Genomic DNA, 24,438 nt, shown 5'->3' on the forward strand with positions numbered 1-24,438 from the left:
GCATCAAAGGCATTTCTGGTACAGTAGTGTATACATTGTAGGTAAACTAGTGATTAAGTAGTGCGGATACTTTTTGTGTGTGTTCTTATCGCCATTCCTTTCGCTGTTAAAACCACACGAAGTTAGTCAATAATCCGCAACATATGGATGATTACTTGTTTCACACACAGACATACGCATACGCACTTCCTCATAGACAGCAGACAGAAATAAAACATTTCTCACTTACACACTCGCATATAATGACACTTACACTGAAAAGCCTTGACACTATTTACAGATACACCCGCAAAACGTTTGTAGTTAAATGCATGAAAAGCAAGCAGAGTTATTCTATTTCTTTTTTTTCTCTCTCCACGGTGTCTATCTACAACAACTCTCTCTCTCTCTCTCTCTCTCTCTCTCTCTCTCTCTCTCTCTCTCTCTCTCTCTCTCTCTCATACACACACACACATTAGCACACACACATAAACACACACACACACATAAACACACACCTCACTTTTTGTTTTTCTATGTCCTTGTCTCTTATGCCAGTAATAGCTCTCTCTCTCTCTCTCTCTCTATATATATATATATATATATATATATAGAGAGAGAGAGAGAGAAGATAAAAGAAGAAAAATAAGAAAATAAAATTATATATATATATATATATAAAAGAATATATATATATATATATATATATATATTGTTGTTTCTTTCTTTTTCTCCGCAGTCTGTGCCTTCTCTCTCCCTCCAACCCTCTCTCTCTCTCCCCCTATCTATCTATCTCTCTCCACGATGTCGCTCTCTCCCTATTTCCATCTCTTTTTCTATTTCTATTCCTATTTATTCTCTCTCTCTCTCTCTCTCTCTCTCTCTCTCTCTCTCTCTCTCTCTCTCTCTCTCATTCAGTCTGTCTCTCTGGAGTGTACTCCCTTCGCCTCTTTATCTACCTGGCCCATATCTCTTTCTCTCTCTTTTTCTATTTGCTTTCCTTCCCTCTTTCTATTTCCTAGTTACTCATCTCTCTCTTTCCTTTTCTCTCTCTTCTCTTCTCTTTCTGTTTGCATCTACGCTGTCTGTGCCTGTCTCCTATCCCTCTCTTCCCTCCACTCTCACTCTCTTTTGATTTCTATTTTTCTTTTCTTTCTCTTCTATTTTCCTCCCCGTAGGGTGCATATCCTCTCCTTTTCCTCTTTCTCTCTCTCTCTCTTTTGTCGTGTGTGTGTCTCTCTCTTCCTGTCTTTTTATCTCTCTTTTTTACTCCTATTGTGTATCTCCTCTCTTTCTCTATCTTTCTCTTCACAGTGCATCTCTCTCATTCTCTCTCTCTTTCTCTCTCTCTCTCTCTCTCTCTCTCTCTCTCTCTCTCTCTCTGTTTCTTCTCTTTCTGTGATTCTCTGCCAATCTATTTCCCTCTCTCCTACCAGTATGAGTCTTCTCTCTATATATTTCTCGCTCTCACATTCCCTCCATCCCTCTCTCTATACCTACGATGAAAGTAGAGGTAGGTGTGTCCACGGAATCACCCGGATGTAGGGCGTGGTCTCGTCGACATTACTTTATAACATGGCGGATATAGAGAAGAGTAACCTTAAGCCGTGCTGTGTCATACAATTGTTTGGTACACGATTTTTTCCAGACGAAAATCAATCATTGCCTTTTCTTCATAACAACAACGACGTAAACACATGTAAAAAATCCGGGTAAGTAAAACAACTTGCTTACCCATTCTTCCCTGTTTTCTCACGATCAATAATGTTATTTTATTTCTTTATCTTGTCAATCTACTTTATTCTCTTATTTGATCTTTTTTTTAAAAAACAATTTTTAATATTCAACTGAATATCTATACCGAGGGTATAACATGTAAAACAATACTCTCCCTTCATATATATATATATATATATATATATATATATATATATATATATATATACAAAAAAAACAACACCAACAAAAACAGCCTACTTTTTGACAAACATCTAAACATTGACCGCAAAAAAAAAACCAAAAAAAAAAAAAAAAAAAAAAACCTTCCCTGTTGCTCCTCATGAGGATAAAGTTAGACACAGGGTGTTTTTCTTAATTTGGGACCCCCCCCCCCCAAAAAAAAAAAAAAAATGAACACTGTTTTGGGGACAGTTCCTATTTACTTTCCATCTCCCCACGAGGGCAAAGTTTGACATAAAGTGAGTATTTAATGTAATGAAAGCGTAACTCTCCAAAAGAGGTCACTCCACATTTGAAAACAAACAATAAATAAATACCTCAGTCTCTGAGGATCGTTTCCCTCCCCGTCTGGGGGCAGAACAGACGTTCTGTCTTTAAGAAACTGTTTTTCAAAATTTACAAACTAAATAACACTGACTATATATTATGTAGACATAACATTTCTATACATAGTACTTTTAAAGTGACTTTTAAAAAACATTAAAAAATACACATCATCGTGTGAATACACACTTTATGTTACCATCTACACGTGTATCAACATCTATATGGGTCATTCTTCTCTTCGCTTTTCTTTATATAACCTCTTGAGGAATGTTGATAAAAACTCAATAGCGAAAAAGACATTCTAAGATTTTAGAACGTGTTGCTTTTAAAAATGTAAAATTCCGTTCACTTATAGAAAAAATAAAAAAAATTAGAATTTTAAAATGTGTATCTTTCGTTGGGCAACTACCCTCTCTCTCTCTCTCTCTTTCTTTCTTTCTTCTTTTTCTAATTATAAGTTACTAGTTGTATTTTCCCGGCGTTGCCTGGGTGGAGTCGTATTGCCGGTTGGAGATCTTGGCTGTGGTGTGGTGCGAGGAAATAATTCAAAATATATTTATGTTTACATGTTTTGTGTTTATAATATAGAAATTTTTATACGTCTTTATTATATTTTTGTCTTTAATATTCGATCAATAGTTTTAAAAAAAAAATCAATGTGTTTTTATCAAAGTTATACACACGAGATATCTGATATTTTATTAATACGGAGATATTTAAGGCGAGAGTGGCGACACTTTAAAATACTTAAACAATGTTAGTTTCATGGCAGGGGAAGTAGAGGTCAGTTTTATTTTAGTTCGTGTTTATTTAGTCTTTATGCACCTAATGAATAAGAATGTGCTTTCTTTATCATATTTAGATTTTTACATTATTGTTTGGGCTTAAATGTAGATTTTTAAAAATAAAAGTTACCACTTTTATTTTGGGGATGGTGTGTGTGTGTGTGTGTGTGTGTGTGAGAGAGAGAGAGAGAGAGAGAGAGAGAGAGCGAGAGATTTTATGCACAAGTTTTTCTTAGTCGATGAAGTAGGAAGTGAAGTAAGTGGTTATTGGCGTGGTTTGTTACCTCTGCATACTGGGTTCAAGTTTTGTCGGTGCTTACTGTACACCAACACCACTTTTAGTAAATTCTCTTAGAAAAGGGTATAACTCCATACATCTTCCAACTATGAATTAATTAATTAATAAGGTAGACTCAAGCTTTGATTTTGTAACTAGCCTAAGAAAAACTTTGAAATGTTTATCCTGACAATTTTTCTAGTAGCCCCATACCCACACTGCAGTAATACTGAGGTGGTGCGGTTAGAGATTGCACTACTTTTGCTTCCTTATACTATTGGTTTCCACGTGGTTTGTTGTAGGTTTCGGGACTGAAATAAAGTTTTAACAATTTACCAAAATCAAATAAAGGTGTAAATAAATCAGTTTTTTTTTGTGTGTGTGTGTGTGTGTTTTTCCCTCGTTTCTGGAACCTGAATTTCATTTTGTGTGGATTGCCTTTCAGCAGTTGTTCCAACTTATTTTTGGATCGTACCAAACCAATACCATTGGGAACTGATCTATAAAAATACCTTTTCTTTACTTGACGGAACACATTTTTGTTTTCGACCTAAAAAAAAAAGGGGGGGGAGAATTTGCAAAAGAACAATATGCAGCAATATAAATAAATCAGTGATTTGATTTTCTTTGTTTCTGAAATCCAAGTTTCATTTTATTTGGTTGCTTTTCGGCTTTTGTCGTAAATCGTTATCGGATTTTACTGAGCTAATTTTGGCAGCCATGGGGGCCCATCTGTATAAGCACTTTTTCGTTGACGTCCACACCCAGTTGTATGCCCCCTCCCCCGCTTCAAACACACACAGCAAAGTTAGACATGAGTTCTGACTATAGTGGTTATTCTTTATCCGTTGTCTCTGTAGAGAGAAAGACCCTTTTTTTTTTCTTTTCTTTTTTTTTTAAGTAGAACCACTTACTTCACAAGAAAAAAGCTATTAAGCGACTTTAGCTTTATCATAGGTGTGCAGTGTGTGCACTTGTCATCTCCAATGGAATTAAAAAAAATATTTAAGGTTACGGAGAGAATAATTTATTAAAATGAAGGCGTGATATTTCACTTATTTACATAAAAACGTGTTGGTTAGCTACAGTCTACACTTGTGTGTCTACCTGCATGAGAGACTCCATCTCTACCGGCTGTTTCTGGAGCAATAAACTTTTCTAAAGTACTCCTCCATCGGCGGAAATTGTTAATAGTTTTCTCCAGAAACCATCGGTAACGGATACCTAGTCAGAGCACACAAATTTATATTATCTGTTAACATAATGAATAGACGGACGTGTACAATGACCTACCCCCACTATTTTATTTATTTTTTTTTTTTTTCTGGATTTTTTTCAATTTTTTCAGCAGATTATTGTCGATTGGGCACTAATCTATGAGATTATCAAAAATAAAAAGCAAATATTTAGACATTTGAAATGTGGTGTTCAGTTTTAAATTACAACGTTGGACATATTCGACAAGAACACGTCACGTGGGTGAGTTTTTAGTCCCGTCCGCGCAAGGAAAGTTTTTTTAGATGGGGTGGGAGTTTTGACGTTCTAGTAAATCGATCCCCCATACTGGAAACACTCGACGAAAAAAAAAAAAAAAACTTTCCTTGCGCGGACGGGACTCTCCAATGACGACCCCACCACCACCACCACCACCAAAAAATAAATAAACAACTAAATAAATAAAAAAACACCCACTCTTCTCAAAAATAATTTTCAATAAGTAAATTATAGTGGGTGCATTGTCGTAACTCCTCGTTGGTCGTTGGAGGGGGGTCTGAAACGTTAAAAAAAACAACTTTATATCTAAGTCTTCCCTCGCGGGGAGGGAAATGATTAGGTATTAGAGTTACGATCTAACGGTAAAGAATACAGTAAGAACAAAGTTAGATTTAAGAAAAAAGAGCCTTTTCTGTTTGTTTGTTTTTTTTTTCTTTTGCCGAATTTATACAAAACTAAATCCGATTTGTTGTAATTCTCCTGTTTATTTGCTCTTTTTTATTTGTAGTTAAAAGAAAATAAGGCCATTGAAGAAATACTTAAAAAAAAATAAGAAAAGACAAAAACTGATAAATACTTAAGAAATAAATAAAAAGTTTGTATACGCCTCTAACTTTTTGTCGTCGTTACTTTCGCTGACTATGGGGAGGGGGCGATGCGAAACCAAGTGTGAAAGACACTTGTTCTCTTTGGGTTGTTTTAGATTTTATTAAGGGTTTAGGTGTTAAGATTATTGAAGTGGTTATTATTTGGCTGCAAATGGAAGTTGATTTGTTAGTTCTTGTTTTCAAGATGTAAGAAAGATAAGTTAAAATATAAACGATACGAAGAATGTGCCCAGTTAGTTCGGATTATAAACGGTATATGATTTATAGATAGTCAACCCTTTCGTTTATTTTCGACAGCTTCGTAACTATCCCCCTACCACTCACGCCCATTTTATCCTTTAGCCCTCAGATTTCATGAGTGATGACAGTGTTGGGGGGGGGGGCATGTGCTGTTTTCTGGGCGGTTGTTGCTTTGAATCGATGATCCATTTAATTACCATGAACAGAGTTCTGCCACTTTCTTTCTTTACATTAATTTCTATTTACATTTCAATCCTCTCATAGTATTCCTCACCCTTCAGTATTTTTAGTCATTAATAAAAAAAAAATGGTATTTTTTTACGACCTGCCCCAGCGTAGTATAAACATCCCCAACCACCCCATGTTAAGAACGGCTTTCGGAATAAACACCCCCCTCAACCTCCTCATGTTAAAAACGGCCTTCGAGATTGGTGACGGGGGGGAGGGTATTCTGAAAGTCGTTCTTAACATGGGGAGGTTGGAGTGTTTATAATACGCTAGGAGGCACGTCGTAAAAATTTACCAAAAAAAATACTGCAATTTTAATATATGAAATGTTTGGCAATCAAAGCGCGTTTGCGATTTAATGAAGAAAAACAAATTTTTTTGATATTGTCCATTTTAAATATGACAACACATCTGGGAGAACTTATTTGATACTGTGTTTATATACGCATATAACAGTAACCAAGTTGACACACCAGTTTCTATAAGATCACTAGAGTTAAGCATTATTGAGCTAAGGTGACCATTTGGGAATACCAGGTAATGTATGTGTTTTCCGCTTAGCATTGTTTCCAGTCATTCTAGACTTCTTGCCACTGGAATCAAGCAATGCTCAGAAGAGGAGTGATTAGAGATTGTGCAACCTTTGCTTCACTATTCAGCGCATGACATCCATCATCTCTCAAAGATGTCCAGATAGTCTTCATCGTTCCAACTGGCAAACATCTCCCAGTATAACAGCAGAAAGAAAGAAGATTCCATAGCGAGTTGGCTCAGTAGGTATTTACCGCCTTGCCACCATAAAACAATGTGGCACAAGGCTGGAAAATGAGAACAGTAGGCCAGTGCACAAGTAGCAAAGTCTGGCCTCCTAAAAAAATGCCTGAGTTACCCTGTCAGCATTCCTCGGTAGGAGCACCTCAGGTGATTGGCAATAAACAACCCTTTCTCAGAGGGAGAAAGAAAAGCCCGGGAAGGTTGACTTCCTAGGATTACTCAGGCAGTCACCACAGTTCAACAGAGCAAGGCCAGAAGAAACTATGATGTCTCTCCCTCTGTTGAACCGATTCAAGAATGTCTCTTCATCATATCTGTTCTGTTGTTCATTCAAGAACATATCTTCAACTGGTATTAATAAAACCTGCTAAAGTTGTTCCAGAACAGCTCTGTAAATGCGTCTTGTTTGTACAAAGAAAATTTCAAGAAGAAATCCTGTCCAAATTAAGTGACTGGTTGGCTCAGGATTTTTATCCTCGGCCCCCAAAAGCGACAGAGATTAAAGCATTTCTATAATGATCCGATCCCTGTTGGTTTTACAGTGGGAGTTTAATTCTGTACAGTTTTAGAAGGTTCACCCAGCCAGGCCTTTCCTTCTCTCTTTGAGAAGGGGTTAGTGTATGGCTAATAGCCTGAGATATCCTTACTGGGAAATACTGCTTAGGCACTTTTTGCAGGTTAGAGTGCCCTTCTTAATCCCACTTTCTGTTCCTGGTGTCTTAAGTTCTTGCAGTGGGAGTGAACTAAATTATTTTATATATTTATTCATTTATTTTTGTTTGTTAACTTATCTTGCCCAATACAAATAGGGATATTTTAGAAGACAAGGGGATTAATTTATGGATAAAATAGATCCATCCATCCCATCCATAGCCTTCAGCCCCTGGAGGGCATAGGCCATCTACAACTTTTGTAGATGTTTTTGTAGCGAGGAGTTCTTTTTTCAGGGTGAGGGTGCTGGCCCCATGCCCAACCTTCCCAGAAGGTACATACAGCGCCTAGCCTTCCCAAATGGTCACCCATCTGGTACTGGACAGGCTCAACATTGCTTAACTTTGGTGATCTGGCGAAAACCGGTGTGTCAATGTGATTGTGCCGTATAGATCAGGTGAGATAATCATTTTACAAGATAAGGAATGTAGCCTATTAATATATAAGTATTGTTTTTAAAGCTATGGGAACCAAGTTCCACGTGCAAGCAAGCACACGAACACAAACTGGTGACATTAAGGTAACCATAATTATCGCCCGTTCTTTGCCACAAGCAGGCGATATATCTCACTTCCGTGTCGGGTTTGTATTTCTTTCCCTCTTTCTTCCTTGGACTGTCAGCTCTGCAGGTCATGTCGAAACTACTCTCCTGTTTTGCACCCTCGTAAAACACATTTGAACTCCCGCGAAAGACTCTTGAAGCATTCACGCAAGTAATGTTCACTTATACCTCTTTGGTATTGAACTGTTTAACATTATACTTGTATTCATTCTGTAAATAAATGTACATTGGTTGTAAATATAGTTTTGATGAATTTTGTGTACTCATTTCTTGGCTAAGAGGACCATGCGACTATTTGTTTATTCCTCTACTTAACAAACGTGGGCGCCATTCGCCCTATAAAAGGCAATAATTAGAATTTTAAATCAGCAAGTTGTAAGAAATGACTTGAACAACATTTTTCTGTTCTGGATAACAGGCAAAAACAAAGTTGATAAGGTTGTAATGAGTGACACTGTTGCTAACAAGTAGAAGTTGTAGTCTTTCTTTGTAGCAGTAAGTAAGTTTTTATACTGGAGATGTCAGTCAAATAATTTGGAAAACATTGCTCTGCCATTTTTAAGATATCAAATTGCTTTTTTATTGGAAAAATAAATCTGGTTGTTGCTAATCAGAATGTACTTGTCATTAAATATGGCAATATAACAGCTTCTTTTTAATTGAGAATCACGTGTTCCTGGTTTGACAATGAAGCATGGCGTTTCACATTTAACTACCAACAGCAGAGTTCCACCACTTTCCTTCGTTACATTAATTTCTGGTTACATTTACATAAGAAAAACAGAAGAAATGAAAAAGTCTCTATTTAGAAATTTCGTTAGTCTTTTCTTCTTAACTACAGTTTTTCAAGATCATGTCTGGGACCTTGGAATCCTGATCTCTTTCTTAAACCACTCCGAGATAAACTGGGTTTACCAGATTGTTATTCTTATGTGTTGCAAACCAGACAGAACTATTGTTTTTCTGCAATAGATGCTTAAATTAAGCCCCCCCCACACACACACACACAAAATGGAACCAATTGTCATATAGATCGCAGATAATCATGTCTGGAATCTTTTGACCTGTTGTAAGCAGCGCAACTCCAGATTATGATACTTTCCTTGTGTTGAGAATGCTGAGTTAGATCATGGAATCGTGATGATTCACTGTCCTCTGCTAATTCACCCTCAGGATTCATTGGAATTGGCTGAAGTTGTCATGGATACATTCTGGAGGTGGCATTTGCCACTGGACTTTCTGCAGTAGCAAGTTCATTTGAAGTGCCTGCCTTCGTTCGTATGCATTCTTCCTCGGCTTTCATTATATTTTCATCAGAATGAGATGATTCACCATTTCCAGTTTTAAACTTTGTGGCATCGCCAACAGTATTTCTAATTTGATTCATATGATTTCATAATCATATATAAAGATTTTCTTCTTTGTCTTTTGTTTCTGCTTTTTTAATCAAATCATCAACAGATGCCATTTTCTTGTTTTCTGTGTAACATTTTGACTATTTTGTTCCAATGAAAGAATTAATCTTATTGCTGTTGTTGACCCTCTCATTTTCCCTATGACAATGACCAGATTTCTTGCTGTTATTTCTATATATGTAGATGATTCATTTTCGGGTTAGGCATCACTGATTTTAATGACAGAAGACGGAGTAGCTGTAATAACAAGTATAGTTTTGGCAGACATAAATCTGTTAATATCTTATATGTTTTTATATAGACTGATATTTTTCTCAGTTGGTTAACTGTGTCGGATAAATACTCGAGTCAAAAGAATAAAAAGAATATGCTGTTGTCACAGCCCTAGTAATAATACAATATTGTCTTTTTTCATAAATATTGTTGTTTCCTTACAGACTGTAACAAGCCACCTGACGATGAGTTATAACAAGTGACTATAAGGGAAGAATATATTCGAATAAGTTGAAAATTCAGCTTCAGCACTCAAGGTTGTTATTCCATCTAATTTTATCCTTGAAGTTCTCCATGGTGAATCCACAATGCCCAGAGAAGGTGGTAATATTTTCCATGTGGCTATCTTTCAGAGTTCTACCCATGTTGCTAATGGCGGTGCATAATGACATTGATTACTGACTTGTTTAAGAATGGTGGGAAGCAGATCTTAAAAGAGGAGAAAAAAATTCACCCCCCCCCCCCATTATGTAGATACCTATTGGCTTTGTTTTCAAAATCATGTTGCAGTGGTGATCAGATGATGAGGGGTTCTGATTCTTCTAGTACAACTAATAAGAATACTGATATCTGATAGGAGGGTGCGGTTGTCACTTTAACAAGAGCAGGCTTCCTGTCCATCACTTTTCAAATCTATTTTTCAACTGACTTTCATACTGAAAGTAGCAGAGTTGCGAAAAGGGATTAATCTTCTAGATATTACAAATGTTGCTCCATATTTGCTGGGGATCATTTTAATTCCCAGAAGTCCTTTAATAACAATTCTATTCTTGGAAATAAATTCTGTGGTCAACTTGTGTTAACTTCAGATTCTAAAGAAACTGAAGAAGCCCCTGTAAATTATAACGCAGGTTCAATCTGTTAGAGAGAATTGGGATTATGTGATTTTAGTTGGAATGATATCCAATTGCAAAGAGATCTCCTTAAAAGGTTGGTATTTGTGTTGAAAAAGGTTTTTATGTCATTGATTCTATCAATTCAATTATTCTAGGAGTGAGGTGTCCTAGTAGATCCTTTCACTATTCGTGCCCAATAAACAGTTTACTTTTATTATTTAAACAGAGTTCCACCATTACACTAATTACTTAACAAGAAAGTATGCCAATAATCATTTGTCTGAAGCCATCCATTTGTATTCCACATATGATGGATAGACATATGGTGGTTATGTGGCCTTTGGAGATGCTAGTCTTTCTTGCTGTTATGCCCATTCTATAGGTAACAGGATTATCATAACTGAGGATCAAGGTTCCTTTCTTCTAGTGAAACATTTGCGGTTTCTCCCTCTCTGTCCTTATGCAATATCTCCAACTATTTTCAAGCCTTGAATTTGAACATGAAAGCAGCTTTGTTTAATTGTGCCAAAGATTCTGTATGCTTTTCAGCAGTCAATCCTCAAGGAATCCAGGTTTTTGTATCTTGTTTAAAAGAAGAGAGCTACTCTGCAGAAAAACTCTCAACCAGCAACTGCAGAGTTCTCTCACTTTCTTCTCTCTGTGGTAATTTTGTTTAAAATTTTTAATTATTAAAGGAATACGTTGCGGACACTGTCAAAGCTGCTGCAAAGACAGTGGGTTCTCTACTGTGTTTTAAAATTACTCACAGTATCCTATACCTCTGCAAAGCCACCATTCACCTATGCATGAATTATTGGTGCCATATCTGGGCTAGTGCATCTACCACTGCCTCATTCTTAGACAGGTTCCAAAAAAAGGGTCTCAATTTTTGTGGATCTCGTCTCATTGGCCAGCTTCCAACCTTTCTCTCATCGCTTCAATCTTGCATACCTATGCTTGTTTTGCAAGTACTTCAATGGAATGTGCTCTGATGAACTCCTAGTACTTGTGCCCCTCTCGACGTACATACTCTTGATTAATCCGATAAACCCCATCTCTTCCTTAGATGCCAGAAAGCCTTCTACTCTAATAGTTTCTTTAGAGTGCTAAACTGGAATTCCCTTCTTGTTTCCCTGACAGTACTAACATGCTGAAGTTTAAATGTAATGAGAACAAAGATCTTGCTGCTTAGCTCCCCACAGTCACGTGTTAGATATGATTCCAAGTAGCAGTATGCTTTGTTTGGGGTGAAAAAGATTTTTAAAAAACTGTTAAAAGTAAAGTTGTGGAGTTGGAGGTTTTGGAAAAAGTCAAAATTGGATTTATCTCCAAAGAATCAGCAGACAACTTCAATATTGGAAAACTTTAAAATAAGGAATCAAAGTTGGAATTTTTTTAATTCAATTAGTTGAAGTCTGATCTTATACCTTTTTACGCTGAAACTCTATTTAGAAAAGGATTTATTTTTCTTATTTTTATTTTGAAAAATTAAACAAGAAAATAAGTTCCATGGGAGATAAGCAGGCATACAAAGAAAAAGTGAACTGGGGTCCTTATACTCAGAAATACATTTTGTTCTGGTCTGTCTTAGGGGGTTATCCTTTGCAGCATTACTTCATCAAAAATATTGGAGGAAAGATTCATTTTTATCTGAGGTGACAACAGTTTAAACACTACCACACAAAGTTACAGCCAACAAGTTCTAAAAGAAGTGTTTTTACAGATCAGTCCCTATGGCTGCCAGTATTTACTCGGTAAAACCCGGTTACCAGTTACGATAACAGTCGAAAGGCAACCATATAAAATAAAACCTTGTTTCTAGAAACAAAAAAAGGAAATGAAAAAAAAAAAACATTTATTTACATTGTTGCATTGTATATTTTTTGTAACTCTTCAGACACAAAGACACCAAACAATAAAAATAAAATAACAATTGCAAATAAACTAATTGCAAAAAGAAAATGTGACAATTTACAAGAAATACAATGCAGTAATGCAAACAAATCAGTAAGTTTTTTTTTGTTTTTTTTTTCATTTTCTTTTCTAGAGCCGAGGTTTCAATTTTGTGGTTGTCTTATAGTTGTAACTTGTTTCTAAATTTTATCGTGTCAATTTTAGCAGCTTTTCTGGTGTGAATGAAACAACATGAATGCTTTGATGCAATAAAGGTATATCCAAAAATTCATCGTTTTATTTTGTCTCTGAGCACAAATAAACCATAAAAATTTGCCTTTAAAGCTTAAATCAACCTAGAAATTACTTTATACTTTTCGAGCTTTTAAAAAGTTCAAGTTAGGATCAAAATATAGTATCTGTTCAATTCTTAGTCAGAGGAGAAGAAATCTTTCTATTCTTAGGGCATTTAAAAAAATTTAATTCCAATCTAGAGTGTTTTGTTTTAAGAAGCTGGATTTTTTCCCCCAGTTAGAAAGAAACTTCTTTTATAGGCAAACAAATGGAGACTTTTAATTCACTTTAGAATTTTGAATAAAAAACATGCCAACCACTTTATAATTTTTTTTTAAATTGTTAATAATTAGCAGGGATATCCAGCATTGCCTGCCATAAAGTATAACAAAATAGATGAATTTAATAAAGTGTATAACATCTTTATTTCAAAACTTTTCTCTCCCTCTTTTTCCAATTGTTGGCCCCTTCTTATCTCTACATTTACTTCCAATTGCCTCTCTCATCTTTCTCACTATCTCTTTCTCTCTCTTTTCTCTCTGTGGCTGCTGGTTCAATATAATAAAAAAAATCAGCAGCAGCAGCTGACTGATAGTTTAATCTATTTTCAGTGTTATTTTGGGAACAAATGCCTATAAGAATGAAAGTAAGATTTTTCTTCTGAATTCACCATGCACTAATTTGATCCCTGATGACCTCAGGAGAATAAATACTACAGTAGACCCTTTTAACATAACCAACTCTAGAATCATACGGAATCCTATGATATAAATCATACATGTGTATCTTTAATGGTTTCTAAATTTTAGTCAGACATAAAGGAACACAGAGGACTTTCATTTATATAATAAATTAGCAAGGTTACCTAGCATTGTTAGGGCTATAAAAAGCAAAATAAAAAAGGTTAAAAGTATATTTATTTATATAAAAAATTCCTATCTCTCTACCACTCTTAATCTCTCTCTCTTTCCATTTTTCCACATCCCTCTCCTCCACCTCTTTTTAATCTCTGCATAACATATTCTTCTCTTTTGTGCTGATGTATAGAAAATATTTGTTTTCTTTATATAATTAATACCATCAGAAATGATTGAGAAACTGACATCCTTCATACGAAACTTAGCTCCAAAGACTGAATAAAGTTTTATATAGTAATCATCCCAGGCAATACCGATAAAGAGCGTGCCAACTTTGTAAGTCTTTGTTTTGTAGGTTTTTTTTTACTTTTAGCCACACACACACACACACACACACACACACACACACACACAGCTATCCTTTATATAACAGGGAGACCCGACATTGCCCAGGATTAAATGAGGATCAACAAATGTTCCATACCATACTTTTATTGTCAACAAAATCTGTGAAATCGTCCAATTTTTAATCAAATTGATTACTTGTCTGCTCTAGTTGGGGACCCACTGTGGTGCACTGAGAGGAAACTTCACATGATCTTTTCAGTGACTTAGTCCATAATACATTGTAGTCTACATTGCAATATAGAGAACCTATTGTTGATTTTATAAAATTATTTTTATATAAGGGCTTGAATTAAAGTTTAAAATTCAAGTCAAGTATCATGTTTCAATTGTGTTTTACACAAGAACATTTATTTCAACTGTGCCCCTGTCTAATCAAAGAACCTATTGTTGATTTTATACACTGGGAAATTCTGCTTGTGTCATGATAAAAGTTTATCTAATGTACTTGTGATGTTGAGCTTTATAAGGTGTTAATGTTTAAAATCGAATTCTTTAATCAGATTTTTCAATCAACAATTTTCAATACTTATCAGAAGCATTCTGATACAAAAAAAACTATCTAAGAACATTTCCAGACACATAAACTATATTCATGTAAAATTTCATAAAAATCAGCCCAGCCATTTCAGAGTCTATGGGGAACGAACACACACACACACACACATAAAGTACCTTTTATATATTAATAAAGATTGCACGGAATGCTTTAAGCAAATTACATCTTATTGGAAAAAATAGTCAAGGAATGATTATATGGAGTAAAAACAGCGAAAAATGTGGTTTATGTCACCATTTTTATATGGGTGATTTGCCAATCGGTGGTCCATGGACAACCTTTGATCCATGCAAAAATTTTTATGGTCTGCAGAGAAATTGGGACATTATTTCAATTTTTATGGAGCTTCAGATTAAAAAATGACGGGTAACAAAACATGTAATGGATGATATAAATGTTTAAGATTTTATGTAATCTTGAAATAAAAACGCGTACACAAATGTAATATCTTCCAGCCTTAGTATAGCCTAACATGGTTTCATTCACAAACTGATTTCAAACAAACTGAAACAAATATCAAAACATTAAAAATATGTAATTCTTGAATAAACTTAAAATTCAAAAACTTTGAATAAACAGGCAAAACTGTTTTTGGAACACGTTAAGATGCAAAAATTTTATTAAAAGAAGAAAAAAATCATTCAAATTTCTTTTTCTTTTTTTTCTTTTTCTTTTTTTTAAAGTAGAAACATTTCTGTACCAGATCCATCATCAAAGAAGAAAGAGTTCTTTTGTTTTTGTTTTTTTTCCTTGCAAGTAAAATTCGTTTCCTTTGTGTTATGTCAAAGGCATGCTGTTATTATTAAATGTACAAGGTGTCTTGGAACTCTCTTGTGTGTGTGAGCATTTTTAGTGTGTGTCCGCTTTAAAGGTACAAAAATTGTTATTAAAAACTATAAAGCATCATTGAAAATGTAAAAACTTTGAATAAACTTTAATTTGTTTTGTTTAGCATTATTACACTATAACTACTACTGCTTTTAATGGATGTATTTCATCATATTAATAAAATAAGTTTTTCAATTATTATATAAACTATTTACCTTTTTTCTAAATTTATATTAGTAGTCCATCAAAATTAAAAATTATCTATTTAGTTATTGATGAAAGTAAAAAAGTTTGCAGTCATTAAGTTATACTAATTTTTGTTAATTTTGGAGAGGGAAGTGCAAATAAAAAAAATTAAGTCAAGAGAAAGATGGTAAAAAATGTAACCACAGGGTGCGATGCATTTGAGGATAATTCTATACGTACATAAAAATGCCTCTAAAAAACAGATAAGAATTTCTTTTTTTCCTGAAATCGTTTTTAAGGATTTGTTTTATAATTTTATTCATTAAAGTCTCATTAAACTTCGATAATGCCTTTTATATGAAGTATGAATCGCCTACATGCTAGGATCAGGTGATCCTTCTTAAAATTGCACATTCCTGTAACGATGTAGACTTTTAGAGATTATTTAGTGTTATTTTTTTCATCACAGAATCTAATTACTTAATACTTACGAAACTATTTAAGCGCTGCCTTAAGGAGAAGTGCTTTCCGACCCCCTGGAAGACCTCATCAGTTTGCCCTGTTTTTAAGAATTCAGGTGATAAGTCATCTCCCTCTCAGTACAGACCAATAAGTCTCCTCTGTGTTATGAGTAAGTTGCTGGAATCAATATTAAATAGAGAAATAGTCAACCACCTCAGCAGGAATAACCTTCTTAGTGACACACAATATGGTTTCCGCTCTGCAAGATCTACCGCAGATGTGCTGACGGTTATATCCCACAGGATTAGTGAATCTCTTGACAAAGGCTTCCTTTCTAGGGCAATTGCTCTTGACATATCAAAGGCCTTTGACAAGGTATGGCATAAGGGTCTACTTCACAAGATTTCCAGCTACGGTATAACTGGAAATGTTTTCTCAATCATTAAATCATTTCTCTCCGATAGGCTTATAAGAGTAGTGGTAGATGGACAAAAATCGGAGGCCTGCAATATAAATGCTGGGGTCCCTCAGGGGTCAATCCTGGGCCCAACTCTCTTCCTGATCTACATCAATGACCTCCCTAAACACATACTTAAATCATTCGTTGACATCTATGCTGATGACACGACCATCTACAGCAACACATCAAAGGCTGTAAATGACAAAGTTCTCTCTGGTTCTCTCTCCTCTGATCTCGAACGTGTGGTTCAGTGGGGGAAGGTGTGGCTAGTTACCTTTAATGCATCCAAAACCAAACTCCTATCCTTACATCATCAACGCTCTGATCCCCAGCTGGCATCAATTGTGATGGATGGCTCTCGTCTGGGTGAGGCCCCGTGTTTTGACAAGCTTCTGGGTTTGACCTTTATTCCTGATCTGAAATGGAACACGTACATCAAGTCTGTTGCCAAGGTCGCTGGAAAGATGGTGGGATCCTTCTACCGCTCCAGAAGATATCTCACTACTGATGCAATTCTCTATCTATATAAAAGCCAAGTACGTCCAAGGATGGAATACTGTTGCCATATCTGGGCAGGAGCTGCCAAAAACAGCCTATCATGCCTTGACAGAGTACAAAATAGACTTCGTGGCTTAGTGGGGGATGCCCTTTTCTCTACCCTGCAACCCCTCTCTCACAGAAGAGACGTTGCGAGCCTATCCTTGTTTTATCGTTATTTTCATGGCAGGTGCTCGTCTGAACTCCAATCCCTGGTCCCCCCTCGCCAATCTTTCACGAAAAACACCCGTCTAGCTGAATCCACTGTGAAAAATTTCCCCCACTCTATATCTGTGCCTAAATTAAAACGCGGATTCCATGAACAAAGCTTCTTTCTTAGAACTGCACGCCTGTGGAACTCTGTTCCGTCTGCCTGCTTCCCTCCGGACTACAACTTGGATGTCTTCAAGTCTAATGTTAACAAATTCCTAATGAACCGCCCCCTTAAGTAAACACTCCATCAAATCTCCACACTAACGTAATGTACTTGCAATAACCCTTATCCCTGAGTGGCTTCCGGGCCTTGATAAGTGGTGATCACTGTGTAAAAAAAAAAAAAAAAAAAAAAAAAAAAAAGGACAGTTTGACAAGTATTTGTTTACACTGGATTTGAATATGACTATGTTATAATCTGTAGGGAAGCAGTGCCATATTAACATGTTCCACAAATAAGTCCTTGGAAAGAATCTCTATTCATGGAAATTCTACTGTGTTTTAGATGTAGAGAGTAAGAAAGGAAATTTCCATGCCTTGGTGGTTAGAAAGCAAGTTCTTTTTGTGAGGAACCAGAGATTGGCACTTAGTTCAGCATTTTTCATGGAAATTGGAAATACAAATGGCTGTATATATAGAAAAAGACCAACAACTAGTGTTGGGATGATTAATCAGAATCAGAAACCTTAGAGGGTATTGGAATTGGAAAAATTTGTGCCTATTTTCCTATGCCAAAAACGATTCTGTTGATATCTTCTTTTATTTGACTTCTTTTTTTTTTTTTGTTTAAAGCCAAATCTTCCACTGTTGGTAGTAATGTTAAAACAGTAAATATTTATTGATTTTAAACAACCAGTAAAACTAAAATTTATAGATTACACTCCACACACACAAATGCATTTTTATGTTTGAGAAAATATCTGCATATTTAACATGTTTTTACAGTAATCAGGAAAAATAGCAAATTTATAATTAAATATGAAGAGATTTACGAAGAATTAGAATTTGTAATTATATCAGAATCGGAAATTTAGTACAGAATCAGGAAAAATATTAATATCATCCCATCACTACTAACATCTATTCTGTAAGAAAGGAGAATAGGAGAAATCATCCCGCTCTATCTAGATGGCGAAGTCGTTTGTGTATTCTATCAAGGCAAGAAAGAGTATTCTGAGAGGCACTTTTTTTTCTTTTTTTTTTTTACAAAGGAGTCACCACTTATCAAGGCCCGGAGGCCACTTGAGACAGCCCATCAAGAACTTGTTCACATTGGACTTGAAGACAATCATGTTGTAGTCAGCTGGAAAGCAGATGAACAGAAGAGAGTTCCACAGGCATGCAGTTTTAAGAAAGTTTTGTTCATAGAATCTACATTTAGGTTTAGGCAGAGATAAAGAGTGAGGGAAATTATTGATAGTGGTTTCAACTAGATGAGTGTTTTTCATGAAAGTTTGGCGAGTGGGGACTATAGATTCGAACTCAGATAAGCACTTGGCATGGAAATAATAAAGCAGAGACAGGCTCACAATGTCTCTTCTTTCCTCAAATGTGGCAACACTATTTTGTCTTCAGATTTATTTAACTGTTATATGAGTAAAGAATTGCATCAGAAATCAAGTACTTTTTAGACCCAATTCTTTTTCCATTTGGCCATTTTAGATTTGAAGGGGAGGTCAGTCTTAGGAGCTTATCAATGTATGAAGCTTCTTTAAGGAGAGCGGCAGGACAAGGATCTGAATATTTATGGTGAAAAGGGAGAATCTTGGTTATAGAGGTATTTAAAGTAACAAACCACTTTTTCCATGCTACACCACATGTTCCAGACCAGAAGAGAGATTCAGCAAGAACTTTATCATCAATGCTCTTAGACAATTATGATCTGTATAGGAGTTTAAAAAATGACCTCAGAATATGATTTGGAAGATCATTAATGAAGATCAAGAAGAGGATTGAGTCAACAAATATTTTTTAAGACAAATATTTTGAAAGATTGAAAAAATTTGATGCTTGAGAAGTAGCAAATTTGTGCCAAACCCTATTGAATGCATTTGATGTATTGTTATATCCTGTTTCAACGGTATATAATATGACAAAATACACAAAGTGGAATGCGTAACAAAAAGGTTTATTAGTACTTCGCAATATACAAAGTTATCTGAGTTCCAATCTATAGTCCCCACAAAATGGCTACTTGCTTTTGAAGTTAGATAAATGTAAATAAAGATAAGAAAAAGAAGCAGCATGTGAGAGCTAAACGCTCGTCCCTGGGAAGCTGGGTTAACTGGAGTACGCTTGTAGAGTGTAAGATGTGAGACTGCAAAACAAGACAAGACGCCCCACCTTAAAATGGTAGCTTTTTTATACACTGTTTCGTATCCGGTTCGATACATAGTTATGTCCCTTATAACATATATCAACAGTTTTTGAAATAAAAATAAAACCCCATGAACACATTCACTAATCTTGTGATAATTAGGGCTGTGACAACAGAATATTCTTTTCATTATTTTGACTCTCAAGTATATATCTGATAGTTAGACACAATTAATCAACCAAGAACCACATCACTCTATATAAAAACATATAAGATATGGATATATACCTGATAATCCAAACAATGAAAAGAATATGCTGTTGTCATAGCCCTAGTAATAATACAGTGAATACTTCAGAATTTATTTTTTTGCAGGATGAACTCCATATTGTTTGTCACTAAGTAAATTGCTTTTGCTGAGGTGAACTTTTGATTTATCAGATTCAAAAATTCATGATGCACACTAAACTGATCGATCATCATCATCATCATCATTTTTAAATACTAGGCAGGCAAAATATTCCAATGATATGGAAAGGATTTCTTCTTTAAGCAATAATTGAACAGCTTTATAAGGATAGGAGAAAGTTCCACAACAGATTTTTAAATGCAATGACTGAAATGTTGTCAGGAATAGTTTCCTTAATGGCATTAAGAACTTTGATAGGTTTGACAACATTATGTGTAATGCAATCACCACTAAACCCCCCCCCTGCTCCAAGTGTTAGGTAGTAAGAAAAAAAATGGAAAAATATAACGAAACAAGAGGCAATAAGTTTATCGACAGAAGAAAGGTAAAGGGAGTTATTTACTAAGGTACACAAACGGAACTTGTTTCTTATTTTTGCTTGGGAGTAACCACTTATCAAGGCCCAGAGGCCACTCAAGAACAAGGATTAAGTATTAGGTAAATGGTGAGACAAGAGGATCAATCTTATTGAAACTCGGCTAGGGTTAAATTATCTAGATGGCTGACACAGTTATTTACATTGGATTTGAAGACGACCATGTTATAGTCAGCCAGCAAGCAAACACAATATTTCGTTCCACGGACGGACAGTTCTAGGAAAGGAGTTCTCATTTTTTAATTTTCGTTTTTGTGTAGCTTTCGGCACAGATAGAGAGTGAGGAAAGTTGTTAGCGACTGTTTCAGTTAGGCGAGTATTTGTTGCAAACATCTTACAGGGAGAGATCATACACCAGAGCTGAGTTAAGCATTTATCATGAAAGTATCGATAGAGGAGAGATAGACTGACACCATCTCTTCTGTAAGAAAAAGGAAGTAGGGAGGCATCCACTAAATTTTGGAGACAGTTCTATACCTGTCAAGACAAGAAAGCATCAGGAGTGAGATATTTTCTAAAGTAGAATTGTTCATCAAAGCATACAAGTGATTGGGACAATGGAGGTCAATATGTTTAGAGTTGGACATAGATTTTCAAACAAACTTACCTCTGACCAGGTCTTTATTTATCCCTCTTTCTCCTAAGTCCATCCTTATCACTTCCTCCTATGTTTACATTATTCTTCCCTGTCAACTGATCCTACTATTTCAACTGTTCTACTCAAGAACTTTCATCCATTCTTTCAATGTGATCAAACCAATGAAGTCTCCAATTTTTCATATCTTCCTGTAATGTCTAGATTTAATCTTCCTCTGAAGTCATCAGATCTAAGCCTGTTTTCAGACTCATTACACATCCATTGTATAAGTCACATATCATTTCTCTCCATGCAACACATATGCTCAACCTTCACTGACAGTTTCACTTTCATGCATCTTCACACTTGCACACAAATGTCTGATAGACTATTTCTTTGATCCATAGCAAATACTCATCCATTATATATGTGATACTATTGACGTTCCCCTTCTAGTGTTAAGAAGTAAAAATATAACAAAAAAGAGAAAATAAGTTTATCAGCTGAATAAGGAAGTTGTTCACCAAGGCACACAAAAGGAACAAAAATAGGATTGTTAATCAAGATGTGGCAATGATGGAGGGGGGGCAAATGATCAGATAATAGAAGTCAATATATTTAGAGTTAGTTTACACATAGTTTTAAGAGTGGCAATGAGTCTTGTAGCAGTTTACAGTTTTGGATTTGCGATGGGTGAGGATAGTTTTGATCTGAAGGCAGTTTCAAATTTGACACAGCTGTGGTTCAGAGCAGATCAAGATGAACTGACATCAATTGATGAACATGGTCTGGAAGCAGACCAGAACAGTTCCACAGGCGAGCAGTTCTAGGAAAGAAACCTTAGTCATAAAATATGTGTTTAATTTTAGGTACAAGTAGAGAATGGGGGGAAAGTACTGATAATGGTTTCAGGTAGATGAGTGGGGGGGGGTGAAAGTTTGTGAAAGAAGGGGCCATAAATTGGAGCTCAGATGAGCACTTGCCATGAAAATAACAATAAAATTCCATTATGACCCATTGGCAATTGATTTTCCATATTAGTTGAACCCCTTCATCTCCATATTAACACGGATACTGTCTGGGGTTGGAGTGGGGAGCATGAATAACAAAATAGAAGAGTTAAAGTGTCTTGTATCTTTGAAAACTTCTGTTACTAATTCTTTCAATGACTGCTGCCCCCACTTTCTCTCTCTGGTTCAATATAAGAGAAAGCTGACTGATTATTTGATCTGATATTTCTTCTTTGCCACCCATCATTAATTTGGTTCTTGGTCATCCCAATTTAAAGTATTTTTTTGTTTCTACCATAACCATGTTCGGGGTTATGCTGAATCTAAAAGTCAATGAATAATTTATGTTTACTTATATAAATGCAATAAATATATAAATACAATTTATCCCCAGAGGAAAGGCGTAGAGGTTGAAAGAAAAACCTGTAAAATGTGAGTTTAAAGACAAAGTGATGGTGATTACTAGATCCATTTCAGGAAGTGTGGAAAACAAAGGAAGAAATCGAAGGATACACAATTGGAGATAACAGAGACTAGGCCTGTGGATTTATTATAGGGACCTTCAACACATCCTGTGATATTATAAGGAAATGAGGAATTTTGAAAAGTCTATCAAGGAAGACTGGAAACCATGGAATGAATAAAAGGTTTAGTGAATAAGGATGAGTATGTGGAGCACATCGGGAAGTAAAATGAGCAATTTACAAAGCCAAGAAAGAGGCTGAGCAAAAGGGATGAGCAAAAGAATGTACTATTCAGGATAGCTAAACATGTGGCAAAGATAAACGTAGATATTGTTGGAGAGAAGTGTATTCAAAATGACCATGGAGACTTAGCAACAAATGACCAGGACACAAAAGACTCTTAGAAATGCCATTATTGGAGATTGTTGAATACTGAGTTTTCATGAAGCCAAGAAAGTCTTGTAGTTGCAGAACCAGTTTCTGATCCAGCTATAAGAATTGAAAGAAATGGTTAAAGAACATAGCATAAGATAAAGAACTGTAAGGCTGCAGGACCTTTAGGTGTTGTTGCAGAAATGTTGAAAATTCTGTAATCATCTCTATCCAAAGCACTTATTCTTGTAATAGTATTGTATTAAGATCCCAGTCCTTTCTTTTATGATTTAATTTTTCAGGTCAGTGATAATCCCCATGCCTGTTCTACCTTCAGCCATCAATTTCTGCACCAACGCCAGAAAGTCCTGCAATCTTACCTTTACAGTTTCTTGTAACATTTCTTTATGTATTAATGGTGTGGTGAACCACAGCAATAAGTGCCTGTGGCACGTGGGTGTCCTCTGTAGAGAGACACCGGCACTCGAACCTGGAACCTGTCTGATACAAAAAATAATACGAAAATAAGAAAATAAATGCAAATTTAGGTGCTATTGAGGTTAGAGTTGGCGACATAGAAAAGGCTCCACTATTTACATTTTATCTAAAGCCATTTTTTTTTCTTATTATTCCACAGATTGTCAAGATTGTTTCAGATAAGATTTTATTCCACATCATTAAATTTCTTTTTCATTTTGCTTCCTTGTTATTTTGTTCCTATGCACACTCGATGATATCACAAAATGATGACATAATCCAAACAAAGATATTGTGAATAATTAGATTACGTTGTCTGAATTTTTGAGATGAGGATTGTTTATCTGTATTATTTGGATTATTCAGACTATGGTTCTCGTTTTAAATGTTATTTTCACAAAGTTTTGATTGATGTAACCCCAACCTTTTTCAGGGTTATCTTGTTGAACTTGGGAATCTGCACAGAATTTCAAACAATTTTTTTATTTAATTCCTGAGTTCGACAAGATACACCCAAAGAAGGTCAGAGGTTACATTGGTTGAAAAGTTGTAACAAAGTAGTCTGAATAATCCAAATAGTATGAAAGTGGATATTGTCATAAAATGATGATGTCATTCAAACATTCAAAGTGATAGGAAGAATTCCATTAACTAAACAACCGGTGACCTAAAGATTCACAGGTATTTACTAGAACATTTAGAGCAATGAGAATTTAAATAAAAACTGAATGAGATTGTCGGACTGACTTCCTCATCTTGGTTGTTATTGTCACAACGTTTCGGCCGTTTTGCCCTCCGGCCTTCGTCAGGTGTTTTGTATCGAACTGGGGAACCATTTGTTAGGAGTCTCGAACCCAACCCCTTATTATTATTACGGGGGTACATGTTCAGACACCAGCTAGGCTTTGGGACATAGTTGCTGACTCTCTGTCTTGAATGTTACTTTTTCACTGCCTTCATTCAGGATTGAACTCAGCACCTTTGATACAATGTCTAGGACCACTCGGCCATAGGTCACTAGGACAATTCTTAGTTGGTTTTTGTTAATGTTAAACCTATGTTGTTATTCAAGGTTTTCTCTCTCTATCAGAGGTGTCCAGATTGCATTCAGCTCTATGCTTGGTTTGCTCAGTAGGTTGTTATGTCCGAGCATGTGAGCTGTTTCTTTAAGTTTTCTCACTTTCCAGTGGGTCTCTCTGTTTATTATTTTTACT

At 35.5% G+C, this 24,438-nt stretch overlaps 1 protein-coding gene across 1 annotated transcript in view; it reads left to right on the top strand.

Moving 5' to 3' along the window:
• Nucleotides 1-1,305: 1,305 nt before the first annotated feature.
• LOC145268221 (uncharacterized) overlaps nucleotides 1,306-24,438 on the top strand; it is a 339,574-nt gene continuing 316,441 nt past the window's right edge. The window contains exon 1 of the mRNA XM_080123524.1: nucleotides 1,306-1,691. The gene's annotated coding sequence lies outside the window, so the exon portion shown is untranslated. The remainder of the gene's footprint in view (nucleotides 1,692-24,438) is intronic.

Source organism: Euprymna scolopes, chromosome 43, assembly GCF_053919585.1.
Source record: "Euprymna scolopes isolate OS-2025 chromosome 43, ASM5391958v1, whole genome shotgun sequence".
NCBI classification, from domain to species: Eukaryota; Metazoa; Mollusca; class Cephalopoda; order Sepiida; family Sepiolidae; genus Euprymna; species Euprymna scolopes.